General features: G+C 33.0%; 1 protein-coding gene across 1 annotated transcript in view; it reads right to left on the bottom strand.

The window, feature by feature from the left end:
- Positions 1-9774, bottom strand: part of LOC136029098 (E3 ubiquitin-protein ligase ZFP91-like) — a 37422-nt gene that overhangs the window by 15383 nt on the left and 12265 nt on the right. The window lies entirely within an intron of this gene.

Raw genomic sequence — 9774 nt, 5'->3', positions numbered from 1 at the left:
AAAGGATGACGTTAAAACTTAAAATGACAATATATTACTCACTCTATGAGCGAGAGGGGGGCTGCCCGTTTCTCAAGGCCGCTGCTCCTTAAGCTAAAGTCTTACAGTGCTAAGCTGAAAGCATTTATGAAGCATTTTAGAATATCTAAGCCGAAATTATACTGTTTAAAGCAGATACATATCAATATGCTCTTCTGTTTTTTAGATAGTGTGAAAATATTTTCTATTCTATTCATTCCTCTTCTTTTCCTGAGCTATCATGCTTCAAGTATCGGAGAAAATAAGCCAAATTTAGCATAAAAACCGGGAGGCAAGGGAGGGGGCAAACCCCATTATATATGGAATAATTTCTGTTCATATGACGAGAGATACTGCCCTTCAAATCAGATTCTTTAAACTGAAGTTTAACTTTTGTAGAACAAGGCTCCAAAAAAAGATCTCAATTCGTTTATTTATTTTCGAAGCAAAGTATAGATAACTTCGAAGACAAAGTATAATTCCAAAATGGACTTTCGTCGCTGCAGAACGAGGGTAACTTACATCCCCTCTGCACTTATATTCATCCTTATATATATATATATATATATATATATATATATATATATATATATATATATATATATATATATATATATATATATATATGTATATATATATATATATATATATATATATATATATATATATATATATATATATATATATATACATGTATATATATATATATATATATATATATATATATATATATATATATATATGTATATATATATATATATATATATATATATATATATATATATATATATATACATACATATATATATATATATATATATATATATATATATATATATATATATATATATATATATATATGTGTGTGTGTGTATGTGTGTGTGTGTGTGTGTGCGTGTTTATATATATCGAGAGGGGGGCAAGGGGGCACTTGCCTTCCCCAATAAATTTGGGAAAAAATATGATTTATTAAGTAAAATATGATTTAATCCTACGTGGAAGGATTTTTTTTCCCTGGAGAATCATCATGAGGGAAGAGAATTTCCATGAAGGGGGCGCAGGATTTTCTAGTATTATTAAGAAAAGCAATGAGAAAGTAAATAAAAAAAGTTTTTTCAAGTGGAAGTAAGGAGCATCATTAAAACTAAGAACAAACAGAAATTATGACGTTTATAAGGTCGTCTCCTCCTCAATACCTCACTCTTTTCGCTAAAGTGTCTTAGTAATTTCAATCATTTATTCTACGGCCTTTGTGATTCAGGGGTCATTCTTAAAGAATTGGGACAAAAACCAAGATTTAGTGTAAAGAACAAGGTATTGACGAGGGGGCAAACCCTCTCATGCATGTAATAAAAAAATACAAATATAGAAGTTCTTTACGTAAGTTAATTTGTAAGTTATGCAAATTTATTACTATTAATAACGTTTGCAAAAAAAAATAAAGGTTTTAGTTGCCTTTTTAAGTAGGTCAAAATTGGAGGACAATTAGTCCTCCTCCCCTACCTCTTTTTATTATCAAAATGGTCCGATCAAAACTATGAGAAGGCAATTAGCCGAAAAAAAAATTATATGCAGATTTCGTTTTAATTTACATGTATTAATTCAAAACGTTAAGAAATTAAATATAAAAAATAAGTTTTTTTAACTGCAAGTAAGGAGCACCATTAAAACTTAAAACGAACAGAAATTATTCAGTATATGAAAGGGGTTGTCCTCTCTTGAACGCTCCGCTCTTTACGCTAAAGTTTTTATTGCTTTAAAACGTAGAGTTGTGAGAAAGAGTCAAACTTTTTCGTAAAGAGCGGGGCGTTAATGAGGGGATAGCCTCTTTCATATACGGAACAATTTCTATTCGTTTAAGTTTTAAAAAGGAGCAAGTTTTTCTTTAAAAACAAGAAAAACTTGTTTTTTTTATATTTAATTACCTCCTAAAACATATTAGTTGAAGATTATATTTACTGGTTTTAAAACTATCGAAAGTCGGAATGAATACACCCTTTATATCTGTAAATAGGACAAAAATGGAGTCACTGAGGAATCAAAAGGTAAGAATACAGTGAATATAATTTCTTGAATGAAAAAGAAATAATTGAAAAAGAAAATAAGACTTATTGCTTTTTATAATCATATTTGTACTATAACTGCACATGTCAAATCGGTTGTAGTTTGTCCATGGAATTTGGTAGAGGGGGTCCACTTCAGGAATCATTTAATTGTTTAATCTTTAGTTCCAGTATTAAATTGAAACTCTCATTCTCTTATTTGTCATCTAAATGCCTAATATGTGCTGATAACGTCCTATTCCTTACGTTTGGGATTCACATACAAACCCGTAAATGCAGAACTGCCTATATGTATAATACCATGATGACTTCTTTTTATTTTCGCTTTTCTAAATATTTCTTTTAAACCAAATCCAAAACAAAGAATTGACATAAATGTGCTAAGGAATATGACTGAAATTAAGCGCATTTCACATGACGCCAGCACTAATTGCGGGATATATATATATCTGCATCAGCATGCTCTACGAAATGACTGCTGAGAATAGAATAAAGTGAATTTAAACAAAATATGTATATATTTTCTTATAATTTATAAATTCTGTGTGCACATATAAGCGGTACTAACGCATTCTCTTTTTCTATTGTTATCAGTTTTATCGTACAGCTCTAGGAGACTTTGCTTGACTTGTGAAAGGAATTATAGACATAAAAACGATATTCAGTGTAACCCCCTCCAGAAATGTATTCCCTGATTTACACAAGAAAAATATTTGTGTTGTTTTTATAAAATTCGCTTTTTAAGCAAAGATATTAAGTGGGAGGTAATTTTTGAACTCTATAAGTCAAATTTCCCTTTCAATTGCATCCCTGGCAATTTTTAATTAAATTAAGGTTTCAGTTGCAATGATGCCAAGAATTGTACAGATTTTCTGGCCATTCTTTGTAAAACTATGCCCAACGGATAATAACTTTATTTTTTGAGTACCTTCAAATTTGAAATAAGGCCGGTATTTAAATGTGGGGCATATGTCACAATATAATGTTATACAATCTGTGTCAATACTTTAACTTATCCTGTATTCTTACTTAGACAGTGCACAGGAATATGTTCTGCAGCATTAGTGGTGAATCTGGTTGAAAAAAAGCCGAGTGTGTACATATATAATAATAATACAATAAATTATTATTATTAAAACGTAAAGTGAGAATTATTCTCATTTAAATCTTGGTAATTTTCGGTAAAAACAAAATTCCTAGTTACATATGCCTCTTCTCATACCATGTAAGACTTTCTTGAGGCATTCATGATAGCCCCCCTCCCCTTTGGTCAATGAATGTACTCTAAATGAATCTACACCTAAATGAGCCCTTATTCTCGAAGCATTCATTTATTCATTTATTTGAACACACGCCATACAATGAAGAATAAAGACAAGGAATAAATGATAAGCGCAAAAAACCGCTTAGAAAACTAGCAAATGCTTCGAAAAACTTCGGAAGGATGGTTTCGAACATTGTAGCCTGTAAGATAAACCTAAATATGATGCTAATAATAAACGGAAGTTTGATTATAGAATAAAGTTTCGACATTTAAACTTGGAAAGAACTGAGCCTGTTTTACATATGAAGGAGTTGGTGCCCCCACAACCACCCTGCTCTTTAACTAAATTCTAACTTTTGTATATCGCAAAGTTAGCTGGCCCCTCTTTAGATGTAGTTGCCTTTTATAAGTAGCCCTATACAGTTTCACATAGGTGATGTGCTAATTTAAGTTATTCGTTCATTAGTTGAGTATGCTGTTGCACTGTTTTTACTGAGGCTGCTCTTTACTCCATTATTTACTGCCTTTGTACTGTTAAAGCCGGGTAATAAAATTCATTTATTTATTCATCACTCTTTCTGGAATGAAAGAGCTCATTTAGCTACAATTACTCGACGCAATAAAATTTTTAGTTCAATTTTAAAAAATTCAATCGTTAAATAAAACACAGGATATTCTCATTTTGGTATATTTGTCACACTCTACAGTGCTTTCAATAAATCACCACTCTAAATTTAGCATAAGGAGTGGGAGGCAGAAGGGACAACATCCCCTAATGCATAGGATAATTTTTATTGCAACGTTGAATTTATTATCATTAAGAGAAATTATTTATGCAAATTGTTTCGTATTTACCACACTTACACAGGAATCTATTATAAAGGAAGGGGGGTCATCCAAACAACCAAAAACAATCAAAGAATTTGGTAAATATGGGAAATAATGGTAGGGACAGGAAAAAAGCTGAGGCCTTGAGGGGATTCTTGTGTTCGTCCATAGACTGCTGTTCCTTTTTTCTTCTCAACTATTATTCATAAGTTGCATTTGCATACACTCTTCAAGTTTGCAAGTTGCAGCCATCTAACCTGTAATCCTACTTTCGTGGCAGAAACTCTACAAACACGTTCTGCCACTCTTGCAGTATGTCTCTACATGTTAGTAATAGCAATCAGGAGACAAAAAAAAATACATAGTTCCTTTCAGTACAAATAGTGTTTGGAGTTCAAATAAAATTCAAGGAATTTTAATTAAAAAACTGAAAATACCCTGTATTTTCTTATTCCTTCATAAAAAACTCTAGTAAGCCAAGGGCTTGTCAATAACTTCGAAGACCACACTGTCTTTCCATGACGAAAGTAAAACAGTTCAAAATAGGGATGAAACCTTTTTATTGACAGTGAACAGATATAAAATTATTTAACTGGATATTTCGAGCATATATACAGTGTTCATCATCAGCAGTAAATGATGAACACTGTATAGGCCTATGTGTTCGAAATATCCAGATAAATAATTTTATATCTGTTCACTGTCAAAAAAAAGGTTTAATCCCTATTTTGAACTGTTTTACTTTCATAAATATTAATTTATTGAATTTCTTTACCTAAAACAGTTGATGTCTTGTGATCGCTACAATAACATTTTGGTTCAGTCAAGGGTGAACAATCTTGTTCCAAATATCAAGTAAAATGTTTTGTTATTATTTTATTAAAGACTCACCCAACACCAAAAAAATTCCTGCGGTCTTGGCAGGCTGATCGACAAATTCTAGTAAATATGTAAATCACACCTCAGGGTTTTGTTTATTAAAAATTCCAGCTTGTCATATTTAGTTCACTTATGGCGAGCTCCCTACTAAAACAAAAGAAAGAAGAAAACTGCACGCTATTTTGCAGTCCCAGCAGGCTTCTATCAGTCCATCTTACCATCTTACTTTTTTTGCAAACAGATAATAAAACCTAATCATGCTTCGGAGCAATAAAAAAGAAAGAAAAATAATGCTTTACTATCTCATAAAAGCGATTCGTTTTCATGTTTCGCCTTAATATTAGGCCTGACCAACAGAATCCCCTAGTCGAAGAAATTGACAGCTTTTAAAATTTATATCAACTAAAAGAAGCTTTATGACTCATTTAGAAATACAACCAAGTGTAAAAAAGCTTTATTAAGAAGATGGACTCTTAGAAGCCAAATTACGACATTAACCGCGATTTTGGGCTTTTAAAATGGGCACCATTCTAATGAGATAATAAACCTCTTATAGTACCCATTTCCTATGTCCTGCCGCGCAATGAGTAAGAAAAAAGCCCTTTTCCCATGAACATTATGATGCACAAAAAAAAAATACAATTGCACATGTCTTGTAAATAGGACTACTGTTAGAGGCTACTATATCAAGTTAAGCCGATTCACAAGGACGTTATCAGAGATAAAATCACATATATGTTCCGGTACTCTTTTCCGTGTATGACCCAAACTTACTGGGTCTAAGGATAAGCATCGCAAATAAGGGGTAATTACTTTGTTGGTAAATACTTTGTTTGAGTTCCAGTACTGGACTCTTAGCTTGAGCAATCGATTGAAAAAACGGTAATAAAAGTTTGTTGGGGGCAATTTTGATAATTCATTGAAGATCCGAAAAAAAACGCAGCAAACACATCCAATGTCTGGGATCCTAATCCATTTGGATTATTTTATTCAGTCCTTTATGGACAGGTTGTTGGCTATCTTAAAATTTCTTGTCATTAAATAGCATTAATGACATAAAGAAAAATGACTTTAAAAGAGAGAGAGAGAGAGAGAATAAAGAAAGAAAGAAAGAAAGAGAGAGAGAGAGAGGAAGAGAAAGAGAGAGAGAGCGAGAGAGGAAGAGAAAGAGAGTGCGAGAGAGACAGACAGAGATAGAGGTGGGAAGGGTGAGAAAGGAGCCATATAATAAATCATGATCATAGCGTCCCTGTTCCTACTATCCTCCCTAAATGGGGCCTACTCCTCCCTTAATGGGGCCTGATGTGGCCCTCGTCATATTCAAAAGTTTGCTGATTTCATCGGTTAAAGAATACTCTGTGCTAAATTCTCGTCAGTTATTTCATAGAGCCAAATAAAGCTAGTCATACAATTGTATAGAGCCTTGGACTATATTTAATCATTATCTGGGAGAGGGGGGGATGGCGAAAATTGCGAAGGCAGGGAATATTATATTCACAAAGAGTATTAAGTGGGTAATCAAATAATTTTTTTTATCTGATTTTTTTTCCCTATACATTAAGTTTGCTATAGTCGCTTGAAGCCAACGTGTAATTCAGCTTATTTTACGTAAATTTTACCCGTCAGAAGCAATATTGATACCAAATGGTATGTTTATATCTTAGTTTTACTACTAAATGAAAAAATTAGTTTTTTTTCAACTGAAAGTAGGAGCAAAATCAAAACTTAAAACGAAAAAAATTATTACGTATATGAGGGGGGGGGGCAACTCTCCTCAATTGATACTAATTTTTTTTTATATTTTCTAAAAAAAGCTTCTTATTGTTCTGACTAAATTCTAAAGTAAAGATGTATTGGTATTGAGAGGGGGGAGGCAGCCCAAATGCATATGTGTAATAATTTTTGTTGTTTTCAAGTTTCGATGCTACTCCTTACTTTCAGATGGATTTTTTTATTTAGTTTCTGGTTGTTTTTTCAATAATGCTGGTAAATCCGGCTCCCACACCACAAAAAATTCCTTTCCCAATTGAAAATCCCTCCATCGAAATTTTCTCCCAGGTAAAATCCCCCCTCCTCCACTAGTAAAATTTCCCCAGCCAATTCTATTCTTGCTGAAAGTTCCCCCGAAAAATATGTTTTTAGCATACTTTCATTTGAAAAAAAAAAACACTTTAATTTCTGATTTTTTTTTCAAATCATGCCGGAAATTCCCCCCTCCGTTGAAAAGTTTTCCTCCAAAGCCCCCTCCCCCTTTAGTAGAAAGTTGCTCCTGTAGAAAATTCCCCCTGGCGAGAGAGAGAGAGAGAGAGAGAGAGAGAGAGAGAGAGAGAGAGAGAGAGAGAGAGAGAGAGAGAGAGAGAGAGAGAGACAGACAGACAGACAGAGAGGGGATGGGCAAGAAAAGAACCATATATGAACCATGACCATTGCGTCCTTGTTCCTGCTATCTGTTGTTATTGTGAAGTCAATTAAATCAAATTGACAAAGCTTAGGCACTTCACCTACTTTAAAGGGCTTCCGAAATCTGACTTGGATTTTTTTTTTTTTATTATTATTTTATCTATTTACAAACGCAGCAACCTATGAGTTTAGGAATTTTTTTTCAATTCAAAAAAAGTAGGACTGAAATAAAATTTTACAAGAGTAAACATAGAATAGAGACGTACAGAGGGGGTGGATGGTTCGACACCTTGGACGCCTTAATTCCAAAATTCCCCCAAATTTAATGGCACCCTTTATTCAAATTGTCAAACAAAATCGGTTTCTTAGTCCCTCCCTGCCTCGAAAAAAAAAATCCCGTGTAAGTATCAACGGATCTGGTATAGCGGAAAGTAAATCTGATAAATAAATTGAGCTCCGTATATGAAAACCGACCCCAAAACATGTCTTTTTAACAGGACTACCGTTTTATTTCTTTTTTTTCCTTTTGACGGGTGTCAAATTTTTTCTTTCTCCATAAGGCCAATTAAGGAGGATTTGATTCTTTTCCAGAATTAGAGAAAGCGCACAGTCAACCTTTGAGACAAGCGACCCAAGGATCAATAACAAGCATTGTTCATTTTAGCTATATATAATTGTAGTGCTAAATTAGAATGAGGTGAGCCTAAACTTCATCTTCCATAACATTGAAGTAAAAAAAAAAAAAAATACTTTAGATCAATTACTCAATCGTATATGCCCAGTGGTATTATCATATGTGATTGATATATTTTCACAATACTTCATTTTAATTTCTTGAAACCTTTCTGAAAGGTTTCTGAAAATAGAATGTAGAATGAAAAAAAAGAGAATGGAAAAAAAGAAAAAAAGCAGAATGAAAAAAGAAATGAAAAATATTGAGCTTATGTTTATATCGGTCTCACAAATAAACCTTTTTCTGTGTATGCTGTGTTTGCCTATGCCATTTAACTTAGTTAGGTTTTTAAATGAAAAAATATTCAACTGATAGTGAGAAGCAACATTAAACTTAAAACAAACAGAAAAGACCTTTGTTTTTCTTTTAATTTAATTTCTGATCGTTTTTTAAATCACGCCCCGGCCTAACCAAGATATGATATGGGCCTCAGTCCCAAAAGATCTTGATTTCATGCTGTTAAATTGTAAATTACAATAATTGAAAATTAATTGGTAGCCTCATGTTTTTTTTAGTTTTTCTATTTAAAAATTGAAAAGATAGGGTTCTATGAAAAATTTTGGACAAAACTTGAATATTTAGTCAAAATTGTCGATGGGCAGTAGTTTTGTTGAATATGTTCTTAATAATATTTTTACTTCAGAATTTCGGGTGTACACAAATGGGTATTATTGCTCATTTTAATGGTAATTATGCATGCCTTTTGATCTTATGCCTGGCTGAAGCCATTGATACCTCAACAATCTTTTGTTTAAACACATTGTATACATATGTTTTAGTATATTAAAAGATTGTATACAAATAGGAAAAGAGAAATATTACCATTTGCAGTTGCTGAAGCTAGAGCTCCTTGTAGCACTTACCACTGCCCTTGAGGAATTTACTAGCGAATTCATGGTACCCCACCTCGCCTTTTCCATCTCTGTCCACTAGGCATGTGATTATAATATTTCACGCTGCATAAAAAAATCGTCGTAATGAAAAGGGCACTGTTGCCCATCTTCTCAGCAACCAATAATACAGGCGTAGACCAAAAATATTCTTGGGAATCAAGATGGATTAAATATCAATTTCTGCCTCCCCATTACCCATAACTATCTATATTTGGGTATTAAAATTCACTTTTTGAGTCATCTTCCACCATCCCACCTGAAAAATAACCCAATACCCCTCTTTCATAGTAGCTGATGCGCACTTACACATCAGTGTATGAATTTAGTCTTTAAAATTTATTCTAATAAATTTATTCAATAAATCTTTAAAACAAATGCCAGAAACTTTTTCCTGTAATAAAATGAGAGGAATCACCCTTATTCAGGCTGAGACAAAATGAAGGAGATGAGAGATCATTTCCCCCTCCCCCCTATGCCCTTTTTAAATTTATCGGAAGGTTCCTGGAGATTTAGACCATTTGGGCATTGAAATCCGCTGTTTTAGGCATCCACCACCCCCTGCCCATAACTAAACAATGGCCCACTGCCGTCCTTCGTAAAAGCTGAAGCACAACTAGACACCACTAAACACCCTTTCAGAAAAAAAGTAAGTGAATCAACTTAGCTATTCATCTCTCATCTTGTTTGTACCACGTG

The sequence above is a fragment of the Artemia franciscana genome, chromosome 7 (genome assembly GCF_032884065.1).
Source record: "Artemia franciscana chromosome 7, ASM3288406v1, whole genome shotgun sequence".
NCBI lineage: Eukaryota > Metazoa > Arthropoda > Branchiopoda > Anostraca > Artemiidae > Artemia > Artemia franciscana.
Note: the sequence above shows the minus strand (reverse complement) of the source record. Positions and strands in the feature narration are given on the sequence as shown.